This window comes from Barbatula barbatula (genome assembly GCF_947034865.1).
Source record: "Barbatula barbatula genome assembly, chromosome: 13".
NCBI classification, from domain to species: Eukaryota; Metazoa; Chordata; class Actinopteri; order Cypriniformes; family Nemacheilidae; genus Barbatula; species Barbatula barbatula.
Genome location: NC_136776.1, coordinates 983,998 through 992,447, shown reverse-complemented (window position 1 = coordinate 992,447; position 8,450 = coordinate 983,998). Strand labels below are relative to the sequence as shown.

At 34.7% G+C, this 8,450-nt stretch overlaps 1 long non-coding RNA gene across 1 annotated transcript; it reads right to left on the bottom strand.

Moving 5' to 3' along the window:
• Positions 1-1,429: 1,429 nt before the first annotated feature.
• LOC306902374 lies at positions 1,430-5,816 on the bottom strand. The gene is made up of 2 exons (XR_013787438.1): positions 5,760-5,816; positions 1,430-2,570 (listed from the first exon to the last, which is right to left on the bottom strand). It is a non-coding gene; the product is annotated as an uncharacterized lncRNA (long non-coding RNA).
• Positions 5,817-8,450: the final 2,634 nt, after the last annotated feature.

Sequence of the window (8,450 nt, the reverse complement as noted above, 5' to 3'; positions counted from 1 at the left end):
CTTCCGCAAAAGTCTCTTCAGTTTATGCAGGTAATCCTCAGAGTTAAAAGCGCTGAAGTTGTCAAGGACGCCATGGTTTTTTGCATCTTCTGCAAGATGTACAAGACTGTGAACATTGTAGGTCAAAAATTTAAGGCCATATAGTTGTCCAAAGTGGGTAACAAATAGTTGCCATACTCGTCTGTTCGCAAGTTAGCAGAATTTACCATGATAACCAAGGTCTGTAGAGTCTGAGGTGCAGTTCTTGGGTTGTTTAGAACTTCTCTAAAACTGCATGGTCTGGCCTTAGGGTGAATTTGCTGGGATGTCATTGTCCACACCTGACAAGATTGACAGCTGTCTTGAATGTCTGCTCAATGTGAATAATAAAGGTGATAGTAGAGGTGCTCACACTTGCTGATGATCAGTTTATCAAAGGCATTTGATTAGCAGTGTCTAGTTACTGATCCTCTTAATTGCTATGGAAGTGATAAGGGTGTCTTAACTGTCCTTAATTTTTCACTCATGTATTGTTGTTCATCTGAGATTGTATTTTCCCAATGTAAAGGGCAGCCATGTCCCAGATCATTTTTTTATTATTTCCTGATACAGAAAACTAAAATATACAATAGGGTGTTCTAGCTTTTTGTATATACTGTATATATCATTATAATAGTTAATAATTCATTACATTTATATAACACATTTCTTGGTACTCAAAGCATTTTGGATGGAAGGGTAGAATCTCCTCAATCACCACCAATGTACAGTATCCACCAGAATGATGTGACAGCAGCCATATTGCACCAAAACTCCCAACGAATACCAGCTTATTGTTTGAGAAGAGACATTAACACAAAGCCAATTAGAACATATAGGGGTTGATTAGGAGGCCAGGATGTAAAGAGGCAAATGTATATATATATATAATGTGTGTGTTTTAAACAGGTGTCAGAATGTGCAGTGTGCCAAGCAGCCGGTCATATTATCAAACAAGAGTGAGAGTACACCCTGATAAAGGTAGGTATTGTATACACATAATCGAAATCCACTGTCTGTTGTTTTATCACAAAACATATCTAACATACAGATATAAATACACTGCAGAAAGGGCCCGGCATAGTCAGAGCGAATTACGTTTTCTATCAATAGTAAGGGATAAAACGAAGTTCAACCCTAAGAAAATATTTTGACGTGGTATCCATTTAACCTGTATGCTATTGCAAAAGTTATTGTTACATTTCTATACTTGTGTCAGTGTTTTCTATTCACTGATTTCAGCTATATTTCTTGCATGCTACAACATATAAGAAACGTGATTGTAGAGCTGTTTTTTCCGTTTAGGGCTACTGTTCAAAACATAGCTGCTAAATATGGCGAAATCCGTCTATGGAGCCTGTTATGTATGTAGATAAAAAATAACTTATTCCAAGTAAAACAAACACAACGGTTCATTATGTAAGGTCTTTATACACCTATGAAGACATTGTTTTGTAAAGAGGCAAAAAATGTGACATTTGCTCCTTTAACCCATACAGAGAAGACACACGAAATTCTCAGGTGCAAAAAACACATATGATCACATGTGATATATGTGTTTTTGGACACACACTCAATTATGTTTTGAATTCCTATGTTATAAAAAAATCAATTATGAATTTCTAGCAAGCTATAAACCAGAGCCCTTTAATACCAGGGGCCAGATGCATAAACCACTTAGACTAGTCTTACAAGTTAGTCATCTAATTTATTTCTTCACTACTAACACAATTACAATTACATAAAGAGCTAGATTGGCCTAGTTGAAAAGCAAGAATGATTAGTGCTAACGAATTACTACTCTGTGATTTTTATGCAAAGTGACTGAATATATAAAAACAAAACCGCCTCTAGGTGGCTGCAAGGCACTGCTCTATTGGGATTACTTAATGGTTAATGTTCAATTTCTCTGGTTTGCAAATCTTAAGGATGATTCAAGAAATGTACCTAATTGACTGATAAAAATGTAAGAGGACATACATAGGCCAAACTGTTTGTGAAAGGGGTTCAGTGATTTCATTAAGCACAACATTCCTGAATCAACATCCTTTTTGATCCTTAAGTAAAACTTTTTTAATTTGATTGAGGAATAAATTTACAGTTAATATACATTTTAGGCTATAACCAATGCTGTGCATAATCTTCAATAAAATGAGCAAACCACAATAACAGCCATCATATTTTTGTGCAATTCCTTATTTGCTAGATAGATAATGGTAGATAGAGTGCAAAACAGTGGAAAATACAACAGTTATGTCATAATCCAGCTAAATGAAATTCTCTTGTGGTTTGATATCATTCATAATATTCATTCAGTTTTACAGGTGAACGGAGTCCTTTTTGCAGAGGACTGGTCTGGTTCTCGTGTTTTAGCTGAGGTTTTGTGCAGGTGGACATCTAGTGACAAAGTCTTCACAGGCGATTTGTCTTTAAGACTCGTCTAGTTGTCAGTGCTGTTGTGGTCACTTCATTGTTTGAATAAGGATTGTATCTAGGTGACTACAGTGGTCATCTGGACTCGATACAAACTAGATCAAGATGACTACAGTGACCTTGGAATAAGAATGAAACATACAAACAAATATTAGTGTAGATGCCATTCATTCATAAAGTAACAAGTACATTTAGGTATTTTCCTAGTGTTGGTTGACACAGTGCATGGATTGTGCCATTTTGCTAATCAAACTTGGCTTTAGTTTGCAGAGAACATTTTACAGGGGGAGGTGATAAATATTCACACCTCACAGAAGGCAGTGGACAAGATGAGGCTTGAGACTTGAGCTACTTCCCTCCTCAGAGAATCTGGTCTGTTTATTTTTTTGCTCAGCATGTTAATCAATTCATGTTGTTGGTTTTATGCAATTAATAGGCTTATCATAAAAATGCAGCTCTGTGCTAGTGAATCTTTGCTGTGTAATGCAAACTGTGTTAGTCTGAATTTATTTGTTGAATACTGTTTGTCTTACCAGATGATCTAAGCGGCTTGTGCTTTTATTGTGGGATGGAGGACAAGGGTAAAACACAATGGGTGGGTTATTCACATTACAAAATATACAAAAAAAATGTACGATTGCAGTAGTAATCACATCTTTCTACATCATCTATTAATGTATTCATTATTAATGTTGATTTTATGTGATTACTCTCTATTGAACAAGGTGTGATGTAGGAAATCCTATTGTAGTCAGAACACAAGATTATGTTGTTGAGAACTTCTTAAATTAAAGGAATAGTAAGAATATTAAAAATCAGTTTATTCACATATCACCTATTTTTAGAAATACCCTATAATTCAAAACATGTACCACTAAATGTCACTGTTTTCCCAGGTTTGCTGTGACGGATGTGAAAGGTGGTACCACCATGATTGTGTACAGAGCCCTCCAGTGGATGTGGATTACTTGTGTCCTGCATGCCAGTAAAAGTGTCCCTTGCTGCAATATTTGTTTTACTACCTGTGCCAAGTAGTTTATGTTTAACTTGTGTTTGTCAAAGTATCTTGGAAATGTTTCTTTTTCACTTTTCTGACAATGCAAGCCTTGAACATTTTATGAGTTATATTTTATTTAATTCCTAGATTGTTTCTTTTGTTATCAAGATGTTTTTACAGATTTTTTTTAAATTACAAACGAAATTAAAAAAGGTTTCTTGTAATAATTAGAACTAAATTGCAATTAATGCTTTGTGTATGCTTTCCCAGAAGAAGAGTTGAGGCGAATATGTTTAAAACTTTCGTCGTCCCATATCACCGTACATCTGAGTTTATATTATATTTCACATACAAATTGTAATCTAATCATGAAAAACTATACATTGAAAGATCCAAGACTTGTCGTGAAAAGCACCCCCCTCTTAAATTTGCTCGTGTTCGCCCCAGCATGAAATAATTATGAATGTATGGTTATAGAACTTATACAGTCTAATGGGGGGAGTTTCATGCTTGTGACACATTCCTAGTGGGAGATATGGGGGGGGGGGGGGTGCAGACTGGCTCATTTAAATTAGTTGATTTGTCCTGAAAAGCAGTAAACTTGCTCTGTGCACGTAAATTGTTACACAGTAGATGTCAGTTTTTACAAGCTAATGGGCAAAAAAATCCTGCCAATTCTGGTCCTGATTTGTATGGCTTAATAAAATTATAAAATAATTTTTAATTATAATTGCTTTATAAAATTATTAAATGCCTGATTGGTATTTATGAAACTATGCTACGCGTATGCAGTAACCGTTTTATAAAAGCAATTGCATTTTATAACTGCTTCGAGGGTGTTATTGCTGTAATTTAACACACTGAGGGCATCTAGTGGATTTAAACAGCATTGCAGTTTCCGCCTTTTATATTTAGAAGAATTTCAGCAAATGCGCGTTCCCGCGACTGGGTGCCTTTCACGGCACAACACCTGTCAGAGAATCAAGAGTGAAGGAAAACATTGAGGCTTTGCTTGGCAATCATATGTATTCCTGTCGCCACTATGATTCAACATGTGGGTTTGTTCTACAAGGGAAATAATAACAATTACACATTATCAATAACCATCGCTAACATTGTTAGCATAGCCAATAGCGCTTGTAATGCAAATATGCACAGTACAAATGTATAACCTACATCTCCATGGCGCTAATACAATGAACAACACATATAATAATATTTAGGGTAATATATTGTAACCGAGCGTTTATGTAGGTTCGCCTATAACTTGTGGTGCATAAAATAAAAACTGCTGCTTTCTTCTGGTACATAACTCTTCGCCTTTATTAAGAGATCGCACATGTAATAACACCGCACTTTAGTTCCCAGTGCGCATGCCCACTCCCCAAGTACGGCGAGCCCCGAGGGGAAAACAGTATTGCACACACACACACTTACTGCAATGCGATTGGTCTCAGTATTCCAAAAGAAGAAAACTCAAATAAAATCTGTTACAATATTATCACAAGTATTAATGTGCAAACTCGTTTGTAGCAGCTACATGTAGCGTTAGCTTAGAAACATCGTGCCAATCACGTCCGCAAATAACCGCTAAAGCGGAACAATGTAAACATTCGAAACAGCGATAGCAGATATAACACTGATCTCAACATTGTGCAAACTCACTTGTAATAAATAAACACATTACGGGACAGGAGCAGCAACATTAGCAAAGAATGAAACCTTTACTGATAGGTTACACTAATACTGGTCCGTCTAGGAAACACTAAAAACACTTTAGTTCCTAAGGCAGGCTTTCTGACAGCCTATTAGTACCTGTTCCATTTATATTTGTTGTTATTTTGTTACTGAAAAACTTTTTTGTTACTGCTCTTTAATAATTGCTTGATAACTTTTTACTTACTTTACTGTGCTGAAGTGGTGCCTTCAGGTACAAAAGAACTGGTCACATAGACACTTGTAACTGAACTTGCACACTGTTTATAAAAGCATCATTTCTTTACTCTTGTCATGAATAATCACTTGAAGACTATGAACAGAGTTTTCTTCCAATAAAAACTAACGTTACCACAGAGACGATCGATCAAGTGTCAAACTATATTTCCAGATTTTAGCCACAATATACCAAGTTGTTGCTAACAATGATATATTCGCTTTGTTTTTAGTTGTCAGTTAAGTGATCGCTTAAAGTCATGGAAATAACCAAACGTCTAACTTAAAATTCTGAAAATATTAAGATTAACACTTGATGTTTGCTGCATGTGACTGTTTTAAACAACAAAACGCTTTTAACATTTAATGTTAACATTACCTCAGAGTTCCTGTGGAAAACTGTTCCAGTGTGAATATTCATAGTTTGTTTGGCGGTGGGCGTGGCTTTTAGACTGTCATGTGTTGTGTGCTCTTTCCTAGTTTGCTGAATTATTTCGCAATAAAGTGGAATGCACTTTTGACGCCTTTAGATGTTACACTGTTTATGTGGGATTAACTTATTTTTTTGTATGTGATTTTATAAAAACCATTTCTCAATGGCCATGTTTTTGCTAACTAATGTGGATTATAGCCTACTAAACGATAGTAAATTAAATCGAACACATTTATCTTTTTTTAGAGTTTTCTTTGGAGTACTTGCTGTTGTTGTTTGTTCTTTTCATAACTTTAATTGATTGAAATTACTTTGTGGGTCGATACATATTCAAATAAATATTTTAAATGTTCTCTGATGTTGTTTTGTGTTGAATCTTGTCAGTTTTAAAGAATAATTTGTGTCCCTATCACAGGATGATTTTGAGTACAAGCCAAAAATACATGAGAATCTAATTTAAGTTTGATGTGAAGATTCACATTTAGTTTCATTTAGGAGAAGGGTAACCTCCCAGATAGCAACCCAGCAAACACAAAACGTTTTTACAACGTTGCATTTTGGTTACAATTAGGTAATGTTGCAGTACAACGTTTTAAAAACCACACCGTATATTTAAAAAAATATGCAACTAAAATAAAATGTTTTTAAAACTTAAGAAAAAATACCTGAGTGCTATGTTTTAGAAAATAGTTTAAAACATAAATATCATGTGTGTCAAAACAAAGACCAAACGGTAACTTTTGTGACACGTTTTTTTAGGTGTTAAAATGGTTTTATATTGATTAAAGAATCAATATCATGTTAACACATAATATGAACGCTACCAGAGAGTAAATAAACTTACAGGTTTAGATTTCTCCAAGCAAAGTTTGTTCGCGTTGTGAACCGAAACTAGGCGATCTAGATCTCAACACTGCGCAGACTTCAATACTGGAAAATGGCCACTAGGTGGCGGACATACACCATGACAATTGGAACACACTTTCATGAAACTAAACGTTGTCAGTGTCTCTAACAATTTATTCACATCGCTCAATGTTATGCATGTGAATTATTTTCTTATTGTGACAAATCTTACGTCGTTGGAAAGTTCTTAGACTCTAAAATAAATATTTCATCACTGTTTTATAAAATAATTTATGTAAGAAGAGTAATTGATTCATAAATGACAAGAGTGTGCATAAGAAACATTTATGTACTGCTCAATGTCTGGTGGTACACGTATATTTACTTAATAATTTTCATCCAAAATATTGATCTTATCATGACAAACTATATATTTTCGGAATATATGATCAGTACTTTATGGAATAATTTATGAAGAAAGAGTGACTGAGTTATAAATTACAAGAGTATGCATTAAAAATGTTGTCCCTCCATCAGGAAAAAAACATTTACTTCAGTATTATGCATGTGAATACTTATCTTATTGTGACCTTATAAACCTTATTTTGTTGGAAAGGTCTAAGACTCTAGAATAAATATTTCAATATTTATAATTGATTCATAAATGACAAGAGTGTGCATAAGAAACATTTATGTACTGCTCAATGTCTGGCGGTACACATACGTTTACTTAATAATTTTCATCCAAAATATTGTTTTTATCATGAGAAACTATGTATTGTCGGAAAGGTCTAGGACTCAAGAATGCATATATGATCAGTACTTTATGAAATTCAGAAAATAACAAGATTGTGCGTATAAAAGGTTTTAAAAACGACCCGCGTGTAACCATGCGATGGATCCAGAAAGGGCTATCGATCTCTGTTTTACCACTTTGTGATCAATGCCTTCATAATGCACCAGCAACTGGCTGCACAAAAGAACCGAAGGCAGATGAAAGAACTCCTGGAGGCGCTGGAGCTGCAGACTGGAGGCCTCAGAATGAAATCTGCTCCACTTCTGCTCCTTCCACCTCATCTCAGGCCATAAAGCACATCACAGAGCCAGGCAAAGATGAAAGGAGACGTGTAACATCAAAAAACCCCAGTAATGTGCCCTGCATGCAATCTGTTGCTGTTTCCAAGAGTGTTTCAATTACTGGCATGATGAACATAATTTGTAATAATTGTTGTAATAGTTAGAAAGTTAACAGTTACAATGTTGTAAAATGCTGTAAATACTTCGTAAAATGTTGAAAATTGCAAATTGTTAATTTGGTAACGTTTTCTAAAATCCATATCTTATCCATTTCTTTATTTTTATTATTATTTTGTGTCCATTTGTCACCGTTCATTTTGTCTGCTCGTGGACAAAGTAAAAAGAAAGTGAAAAAAGCATCTCAATGTGTCTTTATTGTTAAATGTCATACCAAGTAACTAAGTTTAAAGAGCAAACATTGGTAAGCATTGAAGAACCCAGTGGATTTATGTGGTAGAGCAGCTAAAAGAGTCATTGAAAAGTGTTATTATGTTATATTGGATTAGTATTATATAACTGTTTACGGGTCCAAGCAAGGTAACAGATTAAAGCACTTTTTATGAGCACTGTTTAATCCTATATATCAAAGTGAAATTGATATAAACTCACAGTACACACTACTGTATGAAAAGATGATTAAAATGATGTCAGTCTGGCCATTAGATCCGATATTGCAGCTCACCATGAGTGTATAAAATCGCATGTTTGTATTTG